The sequence below is a fragment of the Apteryx rowi genome, unplaced genomic scaffold, assembly GCF_003343035.1.
Source record: "Apteryx rowi isolate R43461 unplaced genomic scaffold, aptRow1 scaffold_21, whole genome shotgun sequence".
NCBI classification, from domain to species: Eukaryota; Metazoa; Chordata; class Aves; order Apterygiformes; family Apterygidae; genus Apteryx; species Apteryx rowi.
Genome location: NW_020448419.1, coordinates 123348 through 151172, shown reverse-complemented (window position 1 = coordinate 151172; position 27825 = coordinate 123348). Strand labels below are relative to the sequence as shown.

The following is a 27825-nucleotide window of genomic DNA, read 5'->3' as shown; positions in this document are numbered from 1 at the left end:
GTTCCTTGCGCAAGAATAGCTGCAGCAGAAATGATTGTTTAGTTTTATGATCAACAGTTTAAATATGGCATTACCTCTCCATTCTCAGTGTGCAAAGTGAGCAGAGCTGGAATTACAGCGAGCGGGAGATGCAGTATCAGCTTTGCAGTTTTCCTACACAGCAACTGCAATGTGTGATTACACTGTATCTCACCACTGATGAATAGGATTGGAGGTACTGAAAATGCCTGATGACTTTCTGTACACAATGTGTAACTTGGTGTGGGTGCATGGCAGTGAGGGGTGAAGATGTTAGTAATTCTGCCCAACTGTCCAAACCATTTTTTTCCTCCTGCCTTTCCAAAGTTTCCTGGCTGGTGTATTACCATAAACTCAGATTAAAGGAAAATTCATAGTTCAGGGAAAAATTCAATTGTTTAGTATACTGGTAGGTTACCTGACCTAGAAATACTTCAATAACCAGCGTTGATCTATGTATTTTAAAAAGAAAAATGATCTCTTGCTTTGTTTGTTAAGTCACATATGAAAGTAAAAGGAAAGATAAAACAGAAAGAGAAGGCAGTACTTCTTTTTGCTGATGATGTGTTTGATGGATGGTTCTCTGAGGATCTGATTGAACTCAGTGTAATACCCACCAAATTAAAATAAATCATTGGTGAAGGGCTCGTGGAGTACATGCCCAAAATCAATTATGCTCACATGGAGATCTATTAATCTATCTCTTCCTGTTCAGTCTGTCTAACTTCTTTTAATGGCTCTTTATCATTCCAAACACAGGTTATCTTTTTAAAGTGGTGGTACAGTTTCTGGCAGTTTGCATCAAAATCAGTTACTTCTCATACATGAGGAGTCCCCTTCCCCTTTCCTTATGCTGAGTCCAGCCACCTTATACAGTTTCTTCCAAGAAAATCTCCGAGAGTCCAGAACAGCAAAACTGCAGCATGAATATTGACCCCTTTCTGCAGTGGTTAAATTACTGTTGTCATCACCTTTCCTTATCAGTACCACAATAGTCTGATGAAGATTCCTATATGAAAAAGAGAAAAAAAAGGTCATCAGGGTTTAAGGATGTCTGCATCACAGCTGAAAAAGCTTCAATGAAAAAGTGATAATCAGGAAACTCTCTATCAAACTATTTTCAGGGAAATCTAGTGGAAATCAGAGCCTGACTATATTAGATTCTCTCCTTATTCCTAGGGGAAGATAGTCCATTTATGGTCAATGTCTATATGAAGTAGACAAGGGAGGTGGAGCAAGAAGTGAAGGAAGAACCATAACGGGCAAATCATGATGGAGAACTGAGTCCACACTTTCTAAGGTTTTGTCAGTTTTTTAATTAGGAGGTCACCTTATGTTTCCAAAAAAGAAACACTTTCATGGTGAGCAGCTAAGTCCTCTCCGCCTCTTACCATCTACTGTTTTATCTTGTTAGTAGTGTAAAAGGTTGGTCATATTGGTCACTGACCAATTCATCACTATGAATATTGCAAGATAATCAACAAAGTAGGCAAAGCACTCCAAATGAACAGCAAATCCTAACGCAGATGAGTTAATTTTCATTATGTCAGTGAGTGACTATGGCATCAGAGTGGCTGGGAAATGACCATAGCTAATGTCAAATAAATATCTGATAACAAGATTTGGTATTTATGTTAAATGTTTGTATTTGTTGATAGGGTGGGCTGGACCCCATGTCAAGAACAAAAAAAAAGGGAAAAAAGTCTTTTTGGAAAGAAGTGAAATATGGGCTTTTCCTAAAAAAAGTGCTAAAGATGTCACTGCCCATTTTTAATGACAGAGATGGTCTCCAAGCTAGGATGAAACTTCTTAGATGAAGGTTAAAAAGAAAACTAGAAGAGCTGAATGGGATCTTAGGATGCAGAAGAAAATGCCACAGGTCACTTGAATTGGAGACGTGCAGAAATTTTTTGCTGGAACTCAACTCCCATAAAAGCCAATAATCTCTTTTTAGGCAAGCCTCATTTTTATGCCGGTTAAAAGGTTCCAGTAAGCAGTAGCAAGCACCATGAGTACTCAGTGTCACAAAGCCCAAGTAAGGGCTAAAAACTGGACAATGTGGCAGTCACTGAGACTCATCTCATGTAATTTTATTTTAAAGTATTTTATAAATTAGGGTATTAGTTGATGAAGGCTCTGTCCATACAGAAGAAGTCAGGCACCTCCAGAGAATGGTCCCTCTGTTTTCCAAAACATTATTTTCAAGCTGTGTTATTCTCAAAAGGTGACTGTCTCTCCTTTTACCATAGAAAGAGCTGACACATCTAGATTAGAACGGACACCTAACCATAAGCCAACTGAGAAGTCAGGTGAGATGAGTTCACCCTCAGACTTCCATTCCAAAAATATGTGTTATAAAATGACATCTGATAACTCCAAAGGTAACAGTTATGAATTATAAGGCTATATTTTGAATTAAGTAGTACCTATGTGTTGAATCCTATGTACTGTCAAATCCTGACAAAATTAGGCTCCCCTAGACTAGCAATAGATGAAGGATTAATTTCATTAGATTGTATTTCTCAATTCAGATGCTTATTACTGTTTTAATCCACATGAATTCTACTTCCCTTTTGCAGAAATACACATTTCATTTGGCAGCTGGATCTGGGTTTTTGCTTTTGTTTTTCAATTTAAGGGAGCTATCTATTTGTAAATCAGGTTAGTACAAAGTACGTCTTCCTTCATATAAATTATGTATAGGTCTATGCTTAATACATGGTCAGCAATCTATTTTAAAACTTCTGGCGTGTAGAAACAAGAAGGGAAGATTTCAGATTTCCTCTCTTGGCTTCCTGACTTTGGTGGTTGTAAATGGGAAAAGGGCTTGCCATCAGAAATGGAGCATTACTCGGAAAAGAGACTAAGTTACCTGCTTTAACTTGTACCTGGGGCTGTAATCTTCCTTTGTGTGCTTGATCTCATATGATTTTTCAGCTGGTGAAACTGTGTTGAGAATGATCTCATTTGGTCATTCTGTGGACTTCAGCACTTTGTCAGTGACCAATGAAAACAGTATCTTTTCCTTGGTAGTAATTAATTCTTCGGTTTCCTGTGACGAGCCAGTGCTCCCTGCTCTCTTCTGTTCTCTTCCTGATGCAACAACTTCAATGTCGTGCTAAAAAAATGGTGGGTCTGTGTGGCATTTGTGTATTGCTCACAAAGCTGAAGGGAGGGCTCTACCATGAAGTACTTGCATTAAAAAGAGGGTGTACTTTGAATAAAGTGAGGGATATAAATAAGGCAATGAAGCTGAAGGCTAACTGTCATGCATCTAACGGTTTCTCACTCTAGTTCTCTCCCCAGAGTGAAATATTGGCAGTTAATGTACAAAAATCCTGTCAGTGGACTCCAACACTAAATGGAGATATACTGAAAGGGCTGGTATGCTGAAATGCTGTATTTATGTGGCTAAAAATGTTACCATGATTTGATGCGATGAACGATAATACCAGTATTTCCCCTGTTGACATAAAAAGCCAGCCTATCCTTAGATCATTTTTGTGGCTGTGTTTTAAGTTCAGGGAGGGGTATCAGAGCCTCTGAATCCAAGATTAACATAATTCCTGGGAGAATCCACTGAATGACAGAAGGTGGCAGTGAGACATTACTATCTTTGCACTGAACTTCCCATATTTTGCTCCAGGGTCGGATTTCTAGCGTATATCCAGAAGAATGGCTCTTCAGAGGCTGAACTCTGCAACCCTTAAAGGCAATGGCTATGTTAAGCAGCCCCTAAGGATGGCGAGAGATCACCTTCGTTTTAAAAGGTAATCCCTGAACAGCTCCGTGGGTGGGCTTTCACTTGCACGTGCCCACAGGCAGCTGTGTGGCCAAGACTTCTGGGGTTGTTCTGCAAAGTGTGCTTGATGTGTGACTTCACCATCCATTCCTTACTCATGCTGTTTTTCTTTAAGCACCTCTACAGAGAATGTCAAAGCAAGCTAAAGGGAAGCAGCTGTTACTGTTCTCCCCCTGTTGTAGGGTGCATCTAGCCCCACGGTAAGCCAGAACTGCCTGACGCCACTGAGGTGATCTGCTGATGCACAGCGTGGAGTTGCATCTGTCAGGTGAGGGACCCTCACGGCCCTGCCATTTGTTGAGGTGCAGTAGCTTCCCCATTCATAGATGCTCAACAACGATTTCGGCCCTGGGCTCGAGCGCCGAGTTTCTGTCGATAAAGCTTGATATGCAAATGCAATACTTCAGGTCTTTAAGAACAGGGAATCATTGTAGCGCCCGTGAATTTCATTGACTGCCACTGCCAATTTGTCCAAAGCAAGTAGCTAGTGTATAAATTCTTAGTTCTGTGGAAATACCCATGCGTACAAAACTAAGCTAGGTAAAATCTATAAACCTGTAGGTGTTTGGGATGAATTTCCAGCTTTTATATTGAACTTTTCTTCTGATGGCATTAATAAACATTTGGGGTTGTTGCAGCTGCAGTCAGACAACTTCTGGAACGAATTGTTTAGTAATACATTGACAGAAATTTGCCTATCCCTTTGTTAATAATATAAGAAACAATACAGTGATTAGCAGATTACATAAGTTACACTTAGTGTACAGCCAGATATGTCAAGAATAAGTGAAACATCCCACCAAGGTCCAAAATGATGGAAATCAGAGCAGACTTTTCAAGCTCAGGCTAGCTTGTAATGGAAAAGAACTAAGAGGTGCTGGAATAATGGGATTTTTAGATGAATAACACCATTAAATTGCAAGAAATCTGGGGGTTCATTATTAGAGAAGAGCCTTCCTCTATATTATCAAACCCTAAATAAAAAGTTAAAATCTTAATTATGAGGTAATTGAGGAAAAAGAATGTTAAATTCAAGTCATATGCATATTTTTGTAAGCATAGTTATCATCACCTTATTTTTAAAATACGGTCAGACTGTTAGAAGGGCTTCAGTTAACAGAATAATTCATTCTTTTTCTCTCTCTTTCTCTTTCAATAACAATTGGTAAAGAAAAAAGTAAGAACTTGGAAATAATACCTGTTAAAAATGCGGGTATAATATTATATAAATAATAATATATAAATAAAATTAAAAAATTACTAGTGATGATCTGTTGATTGCTCTAAAAATCCATCATAGAATACTACTATTTGACATGATTTTCCATTCAGGTGCTTTTCTCTGCCCTCTATGGTTCTTGTAGGCAAAGCACAAATTTTCACTCCCTGATGTAATTTCCATTCTTTTTAATATGGAATTCACTTAGTTATATCTAGCAGAGAGTTGATCCGACAATGTTTTAGGGGAGCGCTAACTTCATTCATTTAAAAAAATATATGTTTTTGTTGCATTAATTTGCTGTTTGGATTTTTCCAGCCTGTAAGCATCAGGGGAAAGAATGTGTTTTTCTCAGATGTATTGTCAAGAATTGCTGATACCAGAAACAACTAGTTTGATAGATCAAGCACTGAAGCTGCCCCTAGTTCTCCAATATGATTCAAGTCAACTCCATGTTTGGCATGGCTTCAGCATTACACAGGAGAGAGAAATCTGTTGTAAATATAGGTGAATGACTTTAGATAAACTTTATTCCTTTGGAGATATAAGGTTTATTTTTACTTTGATAAATAAAATGAGATGACTTCATATGCGATACATTTTAAATTGGAAATTTCAACTGTGCACATAATACCACAAAGACTGTTTTTGTTAGATTTCCAGTTTGTGTTCTCAGTTTGCAGATGTCACTCAGACAAACAAATAGTTTAGAAATGTAGGGATTGAGACCAACTATTGAACTTACCCAGCTCTACTCATCTTTTTTGACTTTCTTTAACATAGAAAGAAAGAGGCAGGGTCAACATAAAGGAGATAGAGCTCATGCCAGAGAAATGGAGCAATACTCTTTTTTACCTGAAGCTGGGCTTCAGGGAAGCATTTGCATTCTTTGCATTGGTTATGGCTAAAGAGACCTATTCGAAATAAATTCTAGCCCAGGAGAAATATATTTGAACTCATTTGGCTTTTAAGATTACAAGCTTGTTTTTCATTTTGCGCTTGTTCTATGGCAAAGCGTGTCTTTAAACCTCCATGCAAAAGTTTCTCCTGTTTAGGATACTGCTCACGTTTATGGGTAGGTCACCGAATGGACCTTTTCCTCCCACAAGACAGAATTAAAAAAGAATTTAAAAAGACAACAGTACAGAGTTCAATAATAATGTTTGGCACTTGCATTTCCAAAACTCTGTACCGCTATTTCTTTCACTGAGCAATCTCTTCAGGAGTTTTCTCCCCTGAATCATTGAGATGGCAGCAGCAACGACACTACACGTGAGTAAGGGCAGAGAAAACCGATCTGAGAAGACTCAGTGAAGTACGGTTTATTTTCTGTGAGCGCTCCTGAAGCACTGAAAAATCTGCCACTGACTTAACTAGAGTAGATCAAGGTGTAAAGTCTGCGGAGTGTTCTGGAGCTGTCAGTGAAATTTTCTCAAACTAAGGATGGAAAATATAAGCTGAACACTGAATGAGGCTTCTGTATTGAGGGATGAAAGGAAAACAGTGACATACACTGATGGTTTCACAACTATAGAAACCACAAAAGCCCGTTGATTTTATTTTGTGTAGTTTTCTGCTAGAAATAACAGAAAATGCAGACAAGGCATGAAAAAGAAACAACAAATTTAAATGCTTTTATGGTTATTTAGTGCATGTGGCTCTGTGTGATTTTAATAAATTGATGCTTGCTTGTCTCTATTGGCCGCAGTCCTGCCCAGTCCATCTTTGGGATATAGGAGTAAAGGACTCCATAAAACCCCGCAGTGATTTTTTTTTTTTCTCATTTATATTTAATCACTTCTGTTAACTTATATGATGACAGTCCTCAGATATGCAGGATTACTCCCTACCTGTCATTAGTCATTGGAAGAGTATAAGTGTCTGATCAGTCTTGAGCTTATGGGTAAGCGGACCCAGCAGGATTTGGGGGCATTCCCATCTTTCTAGATTCACTGTTTCTCCGAGGTACCTTCACCAGCCTGTGTTTCATTCGCAGACAAAGGAATCTGTCTTGTACTTGCTGAAGTCAATTGGTAAATCTTTTCTGGTTGCAGCAAATTCAAGATCGCACCTTAGCAGCCTGATACTGTTTCTGACCTAAACCAGTACAAATTCTGACCCAACCTGACTTATTCCATAAGTAGACATAGTTTTATAGTGGTCTAAAATGAGAATTAGCTCCAGACATTTTAATTTTCAGAGACAGGAGGTTTTAATTCAATGTATAACATTAATGAGAATTAAAGTTACTCAAACTGCAATAAGGTAATCCTTCAGGGCATAAGGATTTAGATTAAGAATGATCTGTTTCCAAACAGTACAACTGTTGATGTAGAAAATTCTAATATTCCATGCAGTTTTAATCAATTCTTGTTAAAACTTTAATTCCTAATTGACACAAAACAGCTCACAGATAGAAAGCCCTAGGAAAATAAAGTTGATAAAACTTTACAGATTTGCCACTTTAATAACAGCAGTAAAATCTCTGCTTTTGAAATGCAGTACAACTTTGATCAAATATTATTAGAATAAGCCTTTTCCTAAAGAGAGTTTATTCTTTTGGGGAGGGAGGACTGCTAAAATCTAATAAAAATGTTTCAAGTAGCATCACTCACATAGAAGCCATTGATTTCAGGTTGTTTGAAGAATAACAGGTTTAATACATATTTTTATTTCATGCCATTTTTCCCCTTGTCTTCCCACCATCTTCAAAACAGCCACAATCTTGGGAAGTGATTGATAACCTTCAGTGGGGAAAAAGATTCAAACTCTGCTCTTTGCTTTGTTTACATTTTATCTTAGATTCAGGGTGTTTTCAGATCCACTGTGTATAACACAGTTTTTCTTTGAAATTTGAGTACGTTGTAACGGTACAAGAATTACTTCCTAGTTAGAACCTTTTGTTTGGGGTAAACCGAAGTAAGTCCCAAAAGAACAACAATAAATTACAGGGAACAGATCCTCAGGGCTGGTACTTCTGCACCTCTGCAGAAGTAGGCCTGGTTTATGCCATGTTTTACTCCCCTCTTGTCCGGGGATCCCTGAGGAGGAGCGCGGGATGAAGAACTGCATGAGGACATCACCCCCTGCTTTTGTGCAGGGGGCACCCAGCGAGGCCGAGGGCTGCCCGCTGCATTGTACGGCAGGGATGGCACAGAAAGCCCAAAGCCTCAGTCCGAAAAGTAACGTGGCTGCATCAGTTAATATAAAAGTATGCTTCGTCCTCCGGATGAGTACATTTACGGAGTACTTGTGCGTGGAGTCTGGTGCCCCCGCAGCGTCCCTACGCCGTGCCTGCTGCACGTACCCTGCCCAGGGACAGCCACCCTGCCGTTTTCATGCTAACTTCTGTTACTTTGCAAGTAACTCAGGAGCAGTATTTGGGGTTCAAATCCTAGCAGCACCTTACACCGTGTAAAGCAGTAGGTGAAATACAGCTATGGACAGGACAGGCAGTGTTTGCTGTTTCGCTGGGCGTAAAGCACTTTTATTCTTTGTCAAAGTGTGAATGAAAGTCTTCAACCTCTGACAAATCCTGACATACTCTGCAATCTAACATACAAAAAAAAGACACAAACAGCTGGTGCATTATTAAACAGAGCAGAAAAAAGGGATCTTTTACATGCTGCTTGTTTATTTACTTCTTTTCCAGTGGCCAAGTTCAACCTTTGTCTACAGTAATGTGAAAGACAACTAACACTTGAAAAAGCTCTGTTTGGTCTAAGAGGAGGCAACAACGGGTGCATTGTTAGAGCTAATTTTTGTCCAGGCCAAACTGAATAGAAATAGAAATTGGGCATAAAGGAATCCTTCATTCATACTCATTAATACTAGGTATCTCCTCTGACATTTGGTACAAGAATACAATACTATAGAAAACAGAATGTTATCCCTGCCAGGGACTTAAGAAACATGCCACATAAGAAAAAACTACTTCACGGTTTCTGGATTTGACCCAACATATGGAACAGGATATAAAGACTTTCAACTCCAGCAGTAGAGGACCAGGTGAACAAGACCAAGGTGCTGATATTTTTCCTGGATGCTGCACAACAAATCTTATCAAATAAGTAACCTCACCTTTAGCACAGCACTCATAAAAATGCCTTTGGGGAGCCACACAGGTGTGCATCATCTCAGCCTGCTGATGAGGCTGTTATTACCCACATCTGTGGCTGCTCCTAGGGCTCTGTCTTTCCTTCTGTCTTTCCTTCTGCCTTGCTGCTGTGCCCAGGTTGCAAGGACTCTTCCTCCCTGCCCCAGGCTGTTCCTGTTACCCTGGTTGCTTTGTGCCCTGCTCCCCAGGGGCTGCAGAAAGTGATTCCCCTGTCTGGGAAGGAGCAAGGTAAGAGCTGAGCTGTAAGAACTAAAGGTAAGGGCTGAATGGGCTCTAGTGTACATGGCTGTGTTTTGGTAGAGGGCAGAGAACAGTGCTGTGCTGCTTTCATGTGCAGCACCATTGCTGTCTCTAGAAAGTGTTGGACTGACCTGGAAGTGAGGAAAAATAAATTGGGCTGAGTACCTTTATATCATATGTGGATTTACTTAACAGGCTGTGTGTTTTGATTGCTCTTGGTTAGGTGTATGTTACCAGGATTGCCATTGTTTTGTCTGTTAAAATGTTGAAAATCTCATTAGACAACTGCAAAATACTGTTAGTGCTTCTGGCTGAACTGCAGCGGTGAAGTCTTAATCAAACTTAAATCGGTATGTCTGAATATGTGGAAAAACTTATTTTCTTGCTCTTGGTGTGCCATTGAGAAGGGTGGTTCTTTAACATCAGTGTGGGTTGTTTGTTTGTTTTTTGGGGGGGGGGGTTGCAAATGTTAATAATGGAAGACTGACTGATAGAGAGCATTTGTTATGTGAGTTCTCTGCCCAAATGACAGCTAGGTCTCTCTTGTCTAATTGGATCAATATGGAATTACTATGGCATAAAACCAAGTTTTTAGTTGCTCTTAACAGCTCTGAGAAAATCAGGAAAGGCTCTGCCTGAAGCCCTGCTGTGTTAGATATTGGGGAGTAAGATGTAAACATCTAACTGCTTTTTAAGCGAAAAAACACATACTGAACAATTGAGCTATTTTATTTTTGCTTTTTTGAGCATCTCATTGGTAGAAATCATTGCTTGCTTTTAGCCATAGCCACTACTTCTACTATCTCACTTTCCTTTTCTGCCTGCTCTGATCACCTTCATCTTTATTCAATAGCTTTTTCCAAACCACACCTATTTCCCTTGCTCTCCCCTAAATTAAACGCAAGGTTAAACTAAAAGCATTGCTGTCTTCCTTGCATCCTTTCCTGGCTTCATTTACTGTGACTTCCTTTTGGCTGATTCGCTTGCTTAGCATCCTGCCAGCCTGCCCACACAACGGGCAGTTTTCAGCCACACTGAGCCACGTGAGCTGGCTCCAATGTCGTTTAGCTGGTGTGCGAACAGGCATGCAATGCGTCCTGCCTACTTGTGGAAATCACGCGAGTTAGGGCCAAGGAAAGGCGGTGTAGCCCAGTGCTACAGCAAATCTGCTTGCTCTGAGCACCTGCTCCGTGCAGAGCCCAGGCAGCAGCTCACCAAAGCTCCGTGCCTCCAGCTGGCACCCATGAATATTAGCCACCTGCAACTCGCTAATGTGGAAGTGCTAAGAGAGAGTGTTTTAAATCCTGGAAACTTGCAGATGTTTGGTCTTGGATGTTTCCTACAGTTTTTGCTCTGCCTCCCGTTGGGAATAGCGGCCCCTCCTTTCCAACAGGACGGAGGGGATGTTTTCCTTAAATAATGAAGAGGTGTCACTTGTGGGTGGAGGAAACAGAAAGCAGGGTTTCAGTCCCTCTGCTTGGGAGGGTTCGGACCTGTTTAGTACCTCTCTTCCCCTTTTCCCCTCTCCTTCTCGGGGGCAGGACTTAGTCTTCAAATCTTTTCCACTCATCACACACAAAACAGGAAGGGCAGAGACTTTCACTACGCCGAGACAGAGCCTCCTGATTGAGTGGGCCGGGAGGGGGATTGCGGCAGTCCAGCCTAGTGATGGCAGCGTTCGCTGGGGGAATTGGCAGAACTGGTTCAGCTTGTGCTCTGGAGGGTCACTTCCACGTTGTCCCCAGGACCTGATCGGGGCATTGCAGGAAGCTGAAGGTCCTCCTCTGTTTATTTTGGTACAGTCATTATGAAATGTTTTTCTAAATGCAGACTCCTGAGGTCTAAAATATCACCTCTGTTACTTTTTTATTATTTTGTATAGTTCAGCTGAAAGTAATATTTTTATCTGCTTCCAGTCAGCTGTAAAACTCAATCTCTAATAAAGCTGTCAGTCTTGCCTCCCTGCATGTAGGAGTTAGTCATGTTTTGTGTGAGTGGGTGATGTAATCACTTCAGCTGAATTTTATTTTGCAGTATAAGTATTAGAGGTGTGTATTTAGTGGGTCTTGCAACACAGTGATTCTCCTCTTTGCTCTGACTCTACCAGACTGCTGTCTTGACTTCTAGTCCTGCTAGTGTATAACTAGTATGGACTAGTTAGTATAAAATTTGTATGAGTTAGACTCATATTCTGAGGGTAAATCTTCTAGGGTTCTTGGATTCTTTAGGAAGAATTTGGAAAAGCTAAGTGCTCTTTATACTTTTATACTTCTTTCTTTTTTTTTTGTCCACAAAAGTTTTCTCTTGAGCGCTCTACCTAATTCTAGACCAAGATTTCGTCTGTTCAACCTCCCCTCACACACATGCACACAAACAAAAATATCTCCTTTCCCCTGAAAACCCTTGATATGGCAACAGCAAACTTATATATTCTCAGAATCTTTGTAGAGACAGGATAAAGTGCAATAATCATTCTTTCACCACATAATTATAACACTTTTAAATAAAGTTAGTCAAACATTTTCTCTTTCTACTTGGGAAATTTCAAATAAGGATGTTGTATCCATGCTAGATTCATCTGTGCTTTGAATTACATGCTTATAAAAAAACCCACTAAGCTGCTGTTACTGGAAATGAATATTCTCTACCCAAAAAGTAGGTAATATCTTTCGCCTTAGAACTCCAACATTTTCTATGCCCTGCTATTGTGTCTTATAGAAAGCCATCACTGATGGGAGTTGAGGAAAAACTAATTTTTTTCTGCTAATACATTTGTCTTTCTTCATATACTTAAAAGAAAGTGCCTATGCTGTGCACCTAAACTGGTGAAAATCTTTAGAAATGTTTCCAGCTGATAACATTGCTTCCTCTTTCTGGGCAGGAAAATGAAATTTAAGCTGAAGTCAGCATTTTGTATTGAATTCCTGTGGAAAAAACATTTAAGCTAAAACCATACTGCTTAGAGACTGGTTTCCAGACAGGCTGAATCACCTTCTGGAGGCCCTTCAGTCTTTAACTACCTAAAAGTTAGTTGACTAGTCCAAACTTCCTCTGTTAAAGTGAAGTAAAGCCAGCTTTGAGCATCACATTGACTTGGTTCCGCTGTGGCCAAATCATCATGTCTATTAAGCAACCAATGAACTATAAAGCTGCTATAAAAGCACTGTGACAGAGTCTTGGTGCTTCACAACATGAATATCTAACCTTCATTATAAGGGAAGAGAAACAGTTTTCCCATGTGGGTCACTAATGGTATTTCAGGGTATTTTCAGCCTCCTTCCTGAGGAGGGACAGAAAGCTGGAGCAATAAACCTTTAGCTGCACAGCCTGAGACATAGTATGTTTATCTCCCATTTGTTAAAAATGATTATAAGTAGAAGAAACCCAGAAAACACGCTTCTGTTTCGTTAGTTATCTTTTGAAATACTATACCATCTTCAGAAATACCATGGCCAGCATATTATATCCAGTCTTTGGCATCACTTGAGAGAGCAGCCCGAATAGTGCTTCTGCCAAACAGCTGCCAGGTTGGCAGCCTGGTTCGTTACTCACCTGCTCTCAGAACAGCGTTATGCTATTCTGGCTTTCAAAAGCCTGTTTCAGTTTTGTTTTGTTACTTGCCAAAAAGATACGGGGAGATAATGGCCTACAAAAGCCAAACTGCTTTTCTTGGACCTGTAGCTTTTTTATGGGATTGTTCTAGCTGATGTTCAAACAGTCCCAAAACATGGCTTGTCTTTCTCAGTCTGCCTGTGCTGGTCACCTGTTTCTGCTCAAAAGACTTGGAACATCTCTGCTTTCATCCTTTCAAAAGACTAAATTGGCTTTGGATTCTTTTCTTAGCAGATTTGTTGATACTGTATCTAAGCTTCCATGTGTATTTGAGGACAAGAAGTATATGCAGAATTTCAGTAGCTGTGTGCTTGTTCACTTTTTTCGTGCCTTGTAGTGGTGTCTTGTACCTCGTCTCACATACCCAAAGAGGGAGCAGGGCAGTATAAACTCAAAACAATGTTGTTGAGTGTGGAAATCTTACAAGGAAGTCTGAGATTGAAATTCATGTGTCCAAAGAAAGCATACAGTAGTATAGCAGTATTTTTCAACAGCCATAGGTAGTTTATTCATCAGTTAAGCTTTCTGTTTGCTTTTCACACTAGAGATGAAAAGAGTCAAGGAAGAGGGAAAGCGTTGTCTCTTAAGAGACTGCTGAAAAAGAAGTCGCACCCAGAAGGCTAACCTTGTTAATTTACTCATATGCATGTTTGCCATCTAAAAAGAACAGAATAGAAAGCAATCTTGAGCTCTTTGGCTACACCTGAGCAGCAAAAAAGATGGGCAAAGGTAATGTCTCCCAAAGTATGTGTGAGAGCCTCTGGCATAACTTAAACCAACTGCAAATGACCTGGTTTATCCAATGTAGTAGATAGTGATTACTGAAATATCAGGAATTTTTAAATAGGGCTTTCTTCCTATACAAATCCCTTCTCAAGTAGTGAAAGGGGGTAAAGGTACTATCCTCACATGAGGAACAAGCCAATTTCCCATCTCCAGGAAATCTCTGCATTGTGGAGTGGTATTTCATCAGTTGACTTTCCTGGCATTGGTAATGCACTACATAGGCAATATGTGCAGACTAAATCTGATTTTTTTTTAACTACTATCTGAGTACGCTTAATTTTTTATTTATTTCTGAACTGGAGTCTCATATCTGGCTGCTTAATGTATATTTTTGGGATTGGGTTTATAGATGCAGTTAAAGGAAAACAGGGGAGGGGAATAAAAACGGGAGGACAGCCAAGAGGATTCTGAGTTCTAGCAACTCCAGCTATGCATTTTAAAGGTTTGTTTCTGCATAATAACCATAAACAGAATTCAAAGTGGCCTAACCTGCTTCAAATCGGAATAGCAGCGTTTTAAATCCACTTACTGCTTCTATACATTACTTCACAAAAGTATGAGGCAGCAGCAATTCCAGCGTAAAGAGCTGAGCTGGTTATGACAGTGGATGGGTCTCTAGAGAAAGTTTTTGAAATATGTTAATAGCATTATTGTCAAAATTTTTAAAGCTTTCTAAAATTTGTTGTATGCTGTTTCTAAATAAATAGTGAGAAAATACATGCAACTGTTCATAAATATTTTCTTCTTCTGCATGGATTGCCTATGAAAAGGATCATTACTGTTTTCTGTTTGAAGTCACTTTTAATATGAAAATTATTTCACTGGTTTGAAAATTAATAATAGCTTTAGTGGAGGAGTTTCAATGTATAAAATACATGTGTAATGGCTTGTGAGGATACAAGTCAGAACAGCTAGTGCAGAACCCTAAAATACTAACATGGACTTGTATTAGAAGCCTATTTTAAAATACTTAAAAATAATATTTTATAAAAGAGAATAGGTAGGTGTGTGGTTAGGTAACACCTGAGTCTTAAACCTTAGTATTTAACCTATGAAATGGGGGGGGGAGGGAGGGTGTTTGTAATAAATTGAGGGATATATATATATAATATATATTTTTTTAATAATAAAGATCTGGTCAGGAGTACTTTAATTATTCCTGAAACTATTTTAAGTTTCCCCCTCCTATTATGCTACAGAAATCATAAATGTAAGCTAGTTCTGTTTTGAAAAATAAATTACAAAAATAAACAAATGTCAGATTTGCAAATATACTCCTAGCACCTTATGCTAACTCAATATTTGTGGTTAGTTCTTTCCTATTCTTTTTCCTTTATGTTTAAAATTATTGTAAAGGTTCCATTTTGTCATTTTCTTTTTCCTGGGGAGGGACAAAAGCCAAGCTGATACATAATTACAAATATGCCTCTTAGTATTCCAATAAAGCAATATTTCATAAACTATTTCAAAATCCCAAAGCTATCAAAACTAATGATGTTTGACGCCTGCTGATTGAAATTATGACTAACAGGATAATAGCTGTTACATGTACTCATTAAAGCTGTCATCTCATGTAATCAAGTGTAAGATGTGCATTTAACATTGACCATGGCAATTGTGTTTCTCAGTGGTCAACTGTGTATGTTAGTCTCATAATAATTTGAAAAAACATTTGTAACAAAGTTCTTCTAAGTGCCCCACATCCAACCATCAATTCCTAAACTTCTTTTCATAGCACCCGGATTGAAGAGAAACATTATGAAAAAACAAGGAAGATGAAATGAACATATATAAGGAAAAGAAGTAAAAACTAATTTTGCACTTTCTTAGCCAAGAAAAAAAAATAAACTTCAGAAAAACCAAAATTTGGACTCAGTTTACACAGTACTAAAACAAATGTAAATTAAACACTTTTCAGGGAGGAAAAATTCTCAGAATTTCCTTTTAACTGGAAAGATAAATAGTGAATAAAACTCGTTCACTGCAATGTCTGTATCTACAAGGCATTTACACCAGCAACAGTTAATGTATTGGATTTCTTTATGCCCCTTAAGTACAGGCTTTTGGTGTCTCAATATGGCAAACAGGTTAGTATATAGCGCTAGTAGTTGGGTGGAGGCAACTTGGATTCCCTGGGAAATAGCAAATATAACGAGCTATTGTAAGATCGTGCTGCCGCAGAGTTTTCATAAACGTGAGCTTATCACGGAGACTGCCACGTGGCTCTTCCCGGTCTTGCTCTGGCTCCTCGCTGTCCCTTCCTCGCCCAAAGGCACCTCTCCAGCCCTCCTGTAACTTGACAGTATCCTAATATCTAGTATGCCTTCTTGTGGAGACTCACTTGAACCAAAAAGAGGGAGACAAGGCTGAGATCATGGGCAGATGGTGCCTTTTCAAGAGGTGGCCCTGGGGGAGGCAAGGCGAGCTTTTCCGGGAGCGGTCTGCCTGCTTTTATCTGGCCCTGTGGAAAGCCGAGACCCTCAAGTGCCGTGCGAGGTGAAACCTGGCACAGCCGGGAGCATGGGGTTCCTCCCCACAGTTTGCTCCAAAGACAAGAGAAATCCTCTGAAACCTGCCTCCTCTCCAGATCTTGGGCCCGACTTTCTGTGACATATTTAGAGCCCAAATCCTCTCCTGAGAAAAGTACTCTTTCTTTATTTTCTGCTTAAACCTTACTGTAGAGATACTTTTTCTACCTTCCTTTTGCTATGGTATATTGTGTGGAGTGGCTTTTTTGTCTTTTGGGGGGTTGAGGGAGTTGTATGCAGCTTCTAAAAATTTGTTTTTTATCTCTGGTACAATTGGGCTTTAGAAAATTGGGAGGCCTAACAAAGCACAGAACCCCTGTAGATGCTGGCTGCTGTGGTATGTTTTGCAGTAATTTCATTAGCTTGTTACCGGAGCACCAGACACTTCAGCTTCTGCCCTAAAACCTTTAATTCCATGTTTACGCTTGGCTCTGGATGCTAGTAGCATGCTAGCATGTAAATATAGCCAGCTTTCTCTATGAAGGCTTGGCTAAGGCTTCAGGACATGCCCAGTACACCATGCCCATCCTGCCTCCAGCACTAGCCAGCCCAGGGTGTGGGAGAAGAAGAGACTTGCTGCAGAGAGCCTGGCTGTGATTCAGGGTTTGTTTGTGTCAAAGAAGGATTCATAGGACCAAGTAGGGATCACCTGGGTCAAGGATTTGGGGCCCTGTAAATCAGACAACCATGCAGTCAATGTCCTTGATACAGATAGGAGGACAAATTAATGCCACTGCATTTCCTTGTTTTTACCTAATTGCTAACAGTAGTAATCTTCTTTGTCTTGATGACCTCTTCTGGTGCTGAATCTCAGTGGGTTAACTTGGAAGATCCTGCCAGTGTATAGACACCACCAAAGAAAGATAAGAGAGAGTTTCAAAATGTTGTAATGGACAATGAAAATAGCTGAAAGGGAGTTTTGCTGGAGAATGATTTCAAGATGGAAATTGTTCTGTCTGGCAGGAGACAAGAAATGGTTATTCAGAGTGGACAGTATAAAACAATAAAGGTCAGAGAGCATTCTGCTTAATCAGCATTCCTTGATGTTTTAATGAGCACTTTTGATTATTCATCCAATTATATAATACCTTAAATTGATTTCACTTGTGATCAGTGCCTATTCCTGAGTAAAATTTGCCAGAGAACTTTGCAGTTCTTCAGTTCTACAATATTTTGTGACTTTTCCTAAATTCATTGTATGTGTCCATTACTTTTATAATAAATCTCAGGCATTAGTTAGATACTTCTGAATGTAAGAAACATTGTGTGAATTTTGAGATGCTAATGCAGACAAGTCTAATGAAAATGAACTCTTTACACCGGTATTAGTAGTGACTTTCTGGGACTGAGTTAATGAAATACTTTGATCTGTACTGGTTCAGGAACTGGTCTGGTGTTACTTAGACAAGAGATTTAAGGTGTGCAAGAGTCTTAGTTTTCCCCAATACCCCTAAAATTATTGGAGTGAAACCTAGCATTCCCCAAAGGGTAACTTTGTTCTCGGCTCACCTGATTTCCCCACACACACACACCCACTGCGGCTTGAGAACTCGACTCGCTTCACCCATGATATCAAATGTTGTCCTGCAGTTGCTCGGCTCCTCTTAGGTTTTGGACCTGCGCCTTGGCAGTTAGAGAGTAATTGGCACTTGATCTCAGGAATGTGTCGTAAGGGAGGATGAGATGTGCTTCTGTCTGGGGTTAATGGTGCTGTGTTAAAACGGTTAAAACAGAGTGGTTTTGTTCCTAGATATGGCAGCTGAAGTTTAGACCTCTCCAAGCTTTTTCTCACAAATTAATTCTGAGCTACTTTTGTCTTCTGTGTGTGTGTGTGGTTTTTTTTATCCAGGCTAATTACCTTCAGTTGGCTAACATTCTTTTCCAGGTTAGACAAATCTTAATTAGCCTGATTATCTATCTGTGTTAATTGTGGGCAGTCTCCTTTATGTGCATCCAGTAAAACAATTGTTCATAAACTCTTTATCTGCAATCCAAAAGATGTTTGTGATTGAGAGCGAGCATTCTTGAAATCGGTCTCTTCGCTCCCTGAAAGTACAGTTTCAATGTTATATGTTGAGACTCGGAAGGCTGGGCCCCCTCTGAATCTATTATGCCTGCTATTTGAGATCTGGACTTGCAGGTGTAGCTAGTGGTCTACATAATCCTTCTTTCTGAAATCAGTACTGCTATATTAGCTTGTTTTGACTGAAGGCCAATGTTCCTGCTTTCCCTCAGAAATGATTATCAGATGGAAGGAATAAATCACAAGTGAAATTTTCACATCAAAGCTGCTGAAGCCAGCTGTTATTTGGAATTCAGAGAATATCTACTTCTGTTGCACAACAGTGAAAGCTGTTTAATCCAAATATGATGGCAGTCTGGAAAGACAAACAATTACAGAATCATTAGCTCAGATTTTCAGCTGTTTGACTGATTTATTTTCTAATATGTAGTTAGTGGATTAATGAACTACCAAGCAGCTTGAAAATCCCTGGCCTTTTGGAGCTTGTCTCTGATTCACATAACCATGACCGTAATTTAGAGAAACTATACTTATATTAGCTGCTTTCCCATCTGGACCATCCCATCCTTTGCCCATTCTCACAATTTATTCCATGACTTTGTTACCCTGTTTGAATCCAGTAGAGCTTGAGTATCTAGATTTAGATTTAATCTTCCATGTTCTGTAAAACCATTTGGAATTGTTGCTTTGTTGCCAAATAACTGAATATACGTTAGTATCAGCTTAGTTTGTTGCAATAATAGCAGTATGTTTTAAAGTCCTCTTGGATCCATAACTACACCGTGGGCCCTTGTGGGTTTTATTTCCTCAAAGCTTTCACTTGGATCAGAAGAGTTCTAGGCAAAAAATGAAGCAGTTGACTAATACAGGTCTGTGCAGACACTTAAAGAACCTTGAAACTACTGTCCAATGATGTCTATGGTCACTTTCTGCTCCCTACGTGCACTGTCTCCTCTTGCTGCTGTACTCAGCAAACTGTCCTATTCATGAAGGGTCGTGTGGCTTCAGCCTCACTGACAGGGACAGTAAGGTGCTTTAGTGATCATTTTGCAAAAGGGATGTTTCGTGCCTTGGAAACCAGGAGTAAGTACAAACTCCTTAAATATTTACAGAGTTGGCAGAAATGCATAATACAAACTGCAGATACTAGTATAGTTTATTAGCATATGGCAAAATAGTGTCTGGCCTTCCTTGTTCTGGATTGACAGCTAAAGTAAATCATATGACAAACATGAAAATGTTTAGTTGCTTGCTTTTTTGTGAATTTAGCTCTCATTCATACAGTTGTAAATCCAGACCTGCAGATTTCTCTTCATCTCTGTTTCTGTGTAGTGCTTCAGGAGGTGGCATGTAAGAAGTCTGCAGGAGGGAAAACTCTGCTGTGCAAGATCATCCTATAAGTCTGGTGAACATTTCATGTAGATGTGCTGGTTACTGTTGCAGATGTGTTGAGAATGGATTATAAGTGAGGGGAGAAGGACAACAAAGGAAAGATGGATTACAGTTAGATCTGCTGGACTACATAGTTCAAACACTATCACATTTCTCAAAACCAATACTCTAGTCAAAGTTGATAACATTATCAGACAACAGTGCACACTTTATACTTGTCTTGCAATTGCACTCTCCCCTTTGTCACTTTAAGTTACACTTCTGTAAATGAGAATTCACAGATACTGCGAACTACAAATAGATATCGCTTTAAAAAAAACTGCCTTGAGTATAGTCATAAATATTACAATACTTTTTAAAAATTAGTTTTTGTAGAAAGTTGCTCTGCAAATGAGGTTGATCCAATGGAGAGCCATGTAGAACATGAGTTCCTTTCACCACTGGTTCAAAAACAAATTAGTCTTCAATAATATGAACTAGTAGTATAGGGCTCTGTTAGTGTTTCGGAACTACTGGCTATAGCTATTTTACAAAAGGCTATTAGCCTTGAAGAAAAAAAAATAGTGTCTCTAACTATACATTGTAAGCATTAAAATTCCTGTTAATATAACTTGTCTGAAAGTATTCACCTTGCAGAAAACTTACTATTGCAATAGCTTTAATCTCAAAAGTTGGGTACCATCAGGTGTGCATGTATTGTAAGGAGGAGCATGATTTGTGCTACAGTAGCCTGTATGAAAAGTTAGATAGTACTCTAGCCAAAACCTGTAACAAGGTCATGCCTGATTCAGAGCTGTGTGATGCTTGCTCTCCTGGACTGTCTCTGTGGATGATGTTGTTCCCATCTGGTTAGGGATTGCTGTGATTGTAAGAGGTCCTGCTCAGGTGGATCACAAACCCCCCCAAAGAGGAGCTGTTGGGAAGGGTCCTCCAGGTGGAGGCTTGATGAGAAGCATTTCCTTGTCTCCCTCAGAGTTCCTGAAGAGCTGCAGTTACTTGCCTTGCACTGTTGTGACCCTCAGGGCAGAGCAGATGGTTTGGAGAAGGAATGGGCTGCCCTTCTTCAGGACTGGAGCCCCTGCTAACAAGGGAGCACACTTCAGCCTCCTGCAGCAGAGACTGCCCTGTGCACAGTGTCCTCTCCCAGATTTCACTGCGAAGGTGAGCTTCTTCAGTCTCTCCAGCACTACAAAAGGGCTGAGAAGCCAGTTTAATCGGCCTCCAGAGAATTTCTAAGCCTGGCAGAGCAGTTAGAGCCAATTGGGTTCCACCTTTCTTGCCCCTGTGTAGTGACTAGGGCTGAGGAAAAGGGACCCTGGGTGTTTTTCACTGTGCGGCAGCAATCGCTGACTGAGGGCGCACATGTTTATGCGCAGGCTGCTGAGACATCAGCTCACCTGGCAGCTGCTCTGAGTTGCACAGGGAAGCCAGCGGGCTGCTTTCACAGTGGGGAAAGGTGATATTCAGAGGCAGGGACTTGAGATCACCTCCTTCTGGGGTCACCCAACTACTGAACTCTGCAGAAGCTGGAAATCGGGATCAGCTGCCTTGAGGAAGGCAAGACCTTCCTTGGGGTGAGAAATGCTCCCTGTTTTGGCCGCACTGATGCGTTAGTGTTTTGTAGCTCTGAGGGATGGTGGCTGTTGGATCGCAATAGCTCTGAGGTTAGGGAGGAATTGGTCACTGGCTACCTGAAACAGGGTCTTGCAATCCTTGCTGAGATCAGGAATCAGTAGGATCTGGAAGTTAGAAAACCAAAGTAACTGTGCTTACAGCAGTAAGATCCTGCTGTTAACTAGCAGCTGCTGGCTCACCAGCACTGGTGCTGCTGGCCAGGGCTACAAGGTCAGCAAAATGCTGCCTCCCTGGACAGCAGGATATCACAGCTGCTTCTGGGAGCACAGCAGTGGGCACTGCTTCTTACAAAAAGGTAAGATATTGCCATTGCTGATGTGTAAAATCCTGTAGCAACTCTGACCTAACCTGCTCTGCTGTGTCTGGAGGGAGCAGGAAGAAGCCTGCTGACTTGGAGTCCTTTCTCCCCCAAAATGGTGGTGCATTCACTGAGAAAGGTGGAGACAAGTATGGGCTACTTCCTCCTTTCTCCTGCTACACAGGAGCATTTGATTTGTCTAGCCTTTATTTCTTCCATATGGGGAAAGTCTTTTCAGATGAAATTATTTCAAGATCCTTGAGATATTTGCTCCTGGACTGCAATCTGCTATTAACAGTAGCTGCTGTATCTTTTATCCAAGGTGATAGAACTGTCTATGCAGTGCAAGTTACCCTTATAAGTTCTGCCAGTTTGAGTTTATCCTTGGGATTTAATAGATGTCTGCAAAACAAAGTAATGTCTTGGGCCTTGCACAGAATTGTGCCATAGGTAATGATAAGTCTTAGGTTTTCTAAAGACCTTCTGATAACCCTAGAGAATAAAATTGATATTGCGAGTCCTTTGTCTATATTGCTTTCTGTCAGTGTGCTCTGAGGCTGCAGTCACAAGGTTTCAAGATTGCACCTCATTGACACTTCCAGTTGTGTGGTACAAATGTGGACTAAATGTAATAGTATAGGAGGAGGTATTTAAAAAAAAAGACACATTTCTGAAATCTCCAAATTAAAGGAGTTAAATATTTTAGAATAAGGAATAAGAATAGTTTCCTTGATAGACTGTAACAATTATTATTCTGTGTTACCTGTTTTGTTGTTTGCCTGTTTTAGCCAGTGGACAGTACATTCAACTTGGTGAACCATGAAGATATCTTAGATAGCCAGAATAAAAAGCTGTTTAGCATGTGGATAAACAGCACAGGTGACAGCAGAGCTTTTTTCAGAGAACATAGTGCATTTCTCTGCATGTTTGCAGAATCTATTCCTGTCTTGCACTGTGTGCATACAGGGTCTCTTCTAGACTATGCTTGAAGTAGTTCTAGTTTCGTGTAGTTTGAAAATATAACGGATTCTCAAACTGCCTGTGTTACAACCTATCTGTAGTGCTCTTTTGCCCTCTCTTTTGGTGCAGTATGGGTTTTTGGTGTTGTGTTGCGTGACTACTCTTCTTCCACCTTCCCTAAAGTCCATGACCTCTTAACCTGTCTTTCCTATGGTAGGTGGAGATGGAGGCACTGTTCCCTGTGTCCCTTGGTCCCACTCCCAGAACCAGTTGATATTCCTTTTATAGTCCCACTTCTGGATCTCTCGGATAATATCTGTAGTTTTGCCTTATTCATGGAAATATTTCTGTAATAATTTAGAAATCATCTGCATTCAACTTTGACCACATGTTTTCTAGTTGTACTCAGGGAATGAAATGAAAAGAATGCTAAAGCTGTTTTGTGAGCTGGTGGTATGACCTCATTTGGACTGTATTAGGTAATACCAGTCACCTTACTATTAAAAGGATATTGCAAAACAAAGAGTTCAGAAAATGATGATCAGGATGATCAAGGGTCTGAATAAACCCTCATATAAAAAGAGATTGAAAAATTGGAATTGTTTTCCATAGGTATGAGAGAAATAAGAAGCACATAATGTATAAATACATGATCTAGAGAAACTAGAGGAGTTTATCCTCTGAGTGTTTCATGTGGTGAAGAACAAGGTGATATTAACTGGGAGCAAAAGGAAGCAATCAGAAAATGGATAAAGGGAAGTGCTTTTCTGCACATGGACTAATTAAGCCTATGAAATTCATTGCAACAAGATGTCATTGAGAACAAGAAATCCACTGACATTAAGCAGACCGTGGACAAGAAAAATATTTTGAATTATCAGAGCTAGGACAAAAAACAACCTTAACAGAACTATTCATGCTGTTGCTTAAGAGAATATGCTTCAATACTCTATGATGAAGGCCCAGAAGGAAACTACCTGGAGGGTTTGGATCTTCTCCTAATGTAGGATCCTTCATTTTCTGGTGCTGGATTGTATTGGAGGCATGGCATTGACTTTCCTGCAGTGTAGGTGACAAAGATGATAAAACAAATGCTTCAGACACAGCAATGCTCACTTTATGAATAATTTGAGTCATTTCAAGGGAAAATTGAAGTGTTCCCTTCCCCCACTCCCACTGGGGAGGACTTGCATGTGTTCCAGCTCTCTACCCTCTTCTGCAATACATCTCTGCTGCAGCTCTTTCTGTGCATGCTTAAGGAAGGCAGCAAGGTCACAGTGGTCCCATGTCCTGACACCTATGGCCAGAGCAGTAAAGAACTCATCTCTGAATACACAGAGAATGGAGGTGCCATAGGTATCTTTGTTCTGTCAGTTCTCAGTTGGAATAGGCAATTTCTCATTTTTGAGCTTAAAATCACATCATTTGGGGCAAATATTAAGTTGGGGATGGTACACTTGTGTGTTAAAGGTAAAAGTGTTTATTAAAGGAACTTCAGAAAAAGTACTGTCCAATTATGCATTTTGGAGATTAAGCAATGTATGTATATTGCTTCAGCTAATTCACTTTAAAAAGATACTTTTGTGTTCTTGTGGGTTCTGTTGAGTGTCTTGTGTCATATTTAAAGATCTATATTATTAGAGAAGTTGCACAGCTTGGCTTCTGTAGAATTAAATTATATCCACTTCTGTAGTGGAATCTATTGGCAGTGAAAGAACATGACCCCTTTCCTGCAGCTGATATTAAAGATGTTCTTTGATATGAAGGGATTACGTAAATACTGTGATTTTTATAAAAGCTTGGAACTGTGCAAGATGTTCTGCTGCTCTGGCTGAGAAAATATATTATTTAACATGAGAAACCATGTCTGGAGCTGCTAAGAGGGCTCATTTGCTTGAATTCATTTGAGTTCTATATCATGACAGTTTGTGCTGCTAATGAAGTGATATTGGGAGTGAAAGCCATTTTCAAGACTTGCTTCATCAGCTATTTTGCTCAATAATGAATCCCCTTAAAGCTTGGGGCATGAGGATTTGCTTTTCCCTCTCTTTGATTGAATGAGACCCCTCAGTTTAGCAATAAAGAAGCTGCAATTACAGAGCTTCGCTTGAAGGTACTCTACCATACAGCGCACTTATCTTGGGGGTGGGGAGGGGAAAGAAATCCACCTTGAAGAGCAAAATGCATACATTCTTTCATTTTGAAGTCGCTCAGAAGTGGTCATTTTCAAAGCAGTTAACATTAAAGCAAAGGCAGGAGAAAATACTCAAGGTACTCTAAATTTCATATATATTTTGTGTGTGTATATATATGAGATGTGCAGTGGCAGTATAATTCTAGGGTGGATGATGCTCTCCAGCTGTGGAGGCTAAGAGAAGAGGCATATAAACCTCCCCATTTTCTACACTTAAGTTTACTATGATTCTACCTTTTTTTTTTTTGTCCTGGTAGTAGCTCCAGGTTCAGTCCACCTGTTCTTACACTCCACTGCATTCAAGCACATATCATGGCCTTGCTTCTGATCCCATACTGGCATGTCATTAAGGAGTAAGGAAAATATTCCTGCCTACATATCTCAGAGTAAAAAGGTATTTTACCCTGACTAGGAATTCTTTTGTCTGAGCAACTGCAGTGGGTTCAGCTTTATGCTACTAGTGAAGTTCAGGGAGCAGTAGAAAGGAGAGAGAAGGTCTCAAGAAAAGAGATGAGCTGGTGAGTTGGACCTGAGATTACTAATCTGACAGATATGATCTTGAGGATATCATTGAATCTACTTTGGTCCCTGAAATGAGATGTGGCTGGAACATCACTGAAGTCATTGTCATTGAATAGTCATTGAAGACTGCAAATTAGGATTCTAAAAATGCCTGCTGAGCCCAGTAGGCACCTGCTTGTTCACCAGTAAGTTTCCACAGATTTTTTTTTAAGCTTGATTTGTGTCTGTTTTGAACTGACTCTTTTCACAGTTTATCAATTCTTCAGATATCCAGACTAAGTCTAGGAATAAGTTATTCTGGTAACGGCTCATCTGGCCTTCTCAAAGTACATCTAACACATGATGCCAGGGGCACCACCTGAAGCGATGGCAGAGGTGGCATTCATCCAGAAAGATGGCAAGGGGAAGAGGCCTGTGATTGTGTGATCCTAGCTTGGGATGTGGGAGACTGAGGTTCAGTTTTCTTCCTTTGCCAGAGAGGGATCAGATCTGTAACTCCTACCGAAGACAGCAGACTTTGTCCATGCCCTTTACAGGCTGTCCTGGTGCCTGACTTGGGTCTGTGGCTTCCATTAAGGGACATTTGAAATCAGGAGCAGTTCTGCAAGTGTTATAACTGAAGTTCATTTTACTCTTAGCCTTCCTCCTCTCTGACTCTTGCAGACATACTGTGAGGATAACCTGAACTGTCTTGTAATGTGCTGAAGGCCTTTCTCCAGAACCCCTGCTTCTCTTAGAAGAACAGCTAGTACTCGTGCAGTCTCACATATGGCATATTCAGCACACAAGTTCATATCTGAAGAGCCAGGCTTACTTTCAGTCTGAGTAGTACCTTTCTTTCTGGGCAACTGAATGGAAGGGAGCATATCTTCTTAAGGAGGGAAGTAGAACACAGCATGACAGGATGCACTCCTAAAAGGAAAGCCTTTTCCATAGACTACCAGTCTGACCGCCACCCAAAAGGCAGCTGGACACTTATGTGTCAAGCATGTCTGATAGGCTGTCACATCTAAATATCAAAACATTATATATTCTTTTTCAGCACAGTAATAAATCTCAAGCTTTGCAAGGCGAGGAATATGTGACAACTCTGTACAATGCTGTAGCTATTAAGAATAGCTCTCATGAATGTAAAAAGAAAAGATCTTTGGCATGGGATTACAACAGCACCATCGCAGTGATCTGTATTGCTCATTATCTGTTTTAATATTCCTTCCAATTGCACCAGGGATGATAGCTGAAAAGTAAAATGAGCACAAAGTAACATCCCGCCTGACAACAGCACTACATCGTGCCCGCACACACCAGCCTGATTCTGCAAGCTGTTGTGTCTCTCTTTCAAGTTGCTGGAGAGAACCATAATGAGCATGGAGGTCATTTGCTATCACTCAGGACCCAGCTGGAGGCAGTCTGCATTCCTGCCTAAAGCACATAAATGCTTTTTTGATAATAGGGACAGTGCACAGTGCTCAGTGTGGTGTTTTGGCTAAAAGTCAGGCAGCTACTTGTTGATCTCGCCTTGTGATTTGATTTGTGGCCTGATTCAGGTCTTGCTTCCATTTCTACGTAAAACATGAGAAATGAAATGGCTAATACAGATTTCCCATGCAGTTAAGGCCTGGAGTAAGGATGACCAGACTAAAGACGTCTTTGGGTTTATTGCAGCTGACCTGTGGCATTCAGAGGGTACTGCACTGTGTCAGCACCTGAAAGACTATCATTTGGCTTAGCTACCTTTATTTTGCTCTACAGGGGTATGTAAACTGAGTGGTCTTAGATGTTAAATAAACAAGCATCTGTCTCCTGCTCAAGATGTGCTGTTGAGATATCTATTTCTCTGACCTCCCATTTTCAATTTCAAGTTTGTATTTCTTACAAAATCTTATCATAAATTTTCTTTCTTGTTTCCTTTCCATGGGAATTTAGCGCTTTGTTTTTTTCCCAAAGCAGCTATCCCATCATCTATATAGACATGGGTGATGAATGAACTTTTTTTTCCCCCATGCATGCGTTCATTAACTTAAATGGAATGATTTTTATGAAGAATACTCACATTTTTCCCAGATCTGCTTCTTTAAAAACATTAGCTAAACATGGTAAGTAATATGGGACTACATCATGCCAGGAACTCAGAAGGGCTTTCCATTCAGATGACTGAGCAAAGTCATGTCATAATCTAACATTTTCACGGACACTGGAAGTAGAAATATAGGCTGCAACAAACACTTCTGTGCTTCAGTGAAGTCAGGGTCACAGTGAAACTGTAGTTTTGAGGGGGGTTAGGGGGCTCAAAGAAACTTCAGCTTTCTGTAGAAACCTTGCAAATGCAAAATCAGAATCTGCTGAAGTGGAAACCTAAAGCTTCTGAGGATTGAATTGTTGGGTGTGGGGGTGTTTTTTCTTGCTAGAAATATCTTCTAATGTTATGGAAGTTGCAGAGAAATTTTACTGATATTTTCTGTAGTGCGGAGGAGGTTGT

General features: G+C 40.1%; 1 long non-coding RNA gene across 5 annotated transcripts in view; it reads left to right on the top strand.

Moving 5' to 3' along the window:
• The window catches only part of LOC112965316, a 94772-nt gene that overhangs the window by 53880 nt on the left and 13067 nt on the right, over positions 1-27825 (top strand). For 3 of the 5 annotated variants that reach the window (XR_003253248.1, XR_003253245.1, XR_003253246.1), the window contains 2 exons: positions 3665-3788; positions 3936-4088. This is a non-coding gene — a long non-coding RNA (uncharacterized LOC112965316). Of the gene's footprint in view, positions 1-3664; positions 3789-3935; positions 4089-9302; positions 10473-20710; positions 20893-27825 lie in introns of those variants that run through there. The other 2 variants (XR_003253249.1, XR_003253247.1) reach the window with 2 other exon arrangements.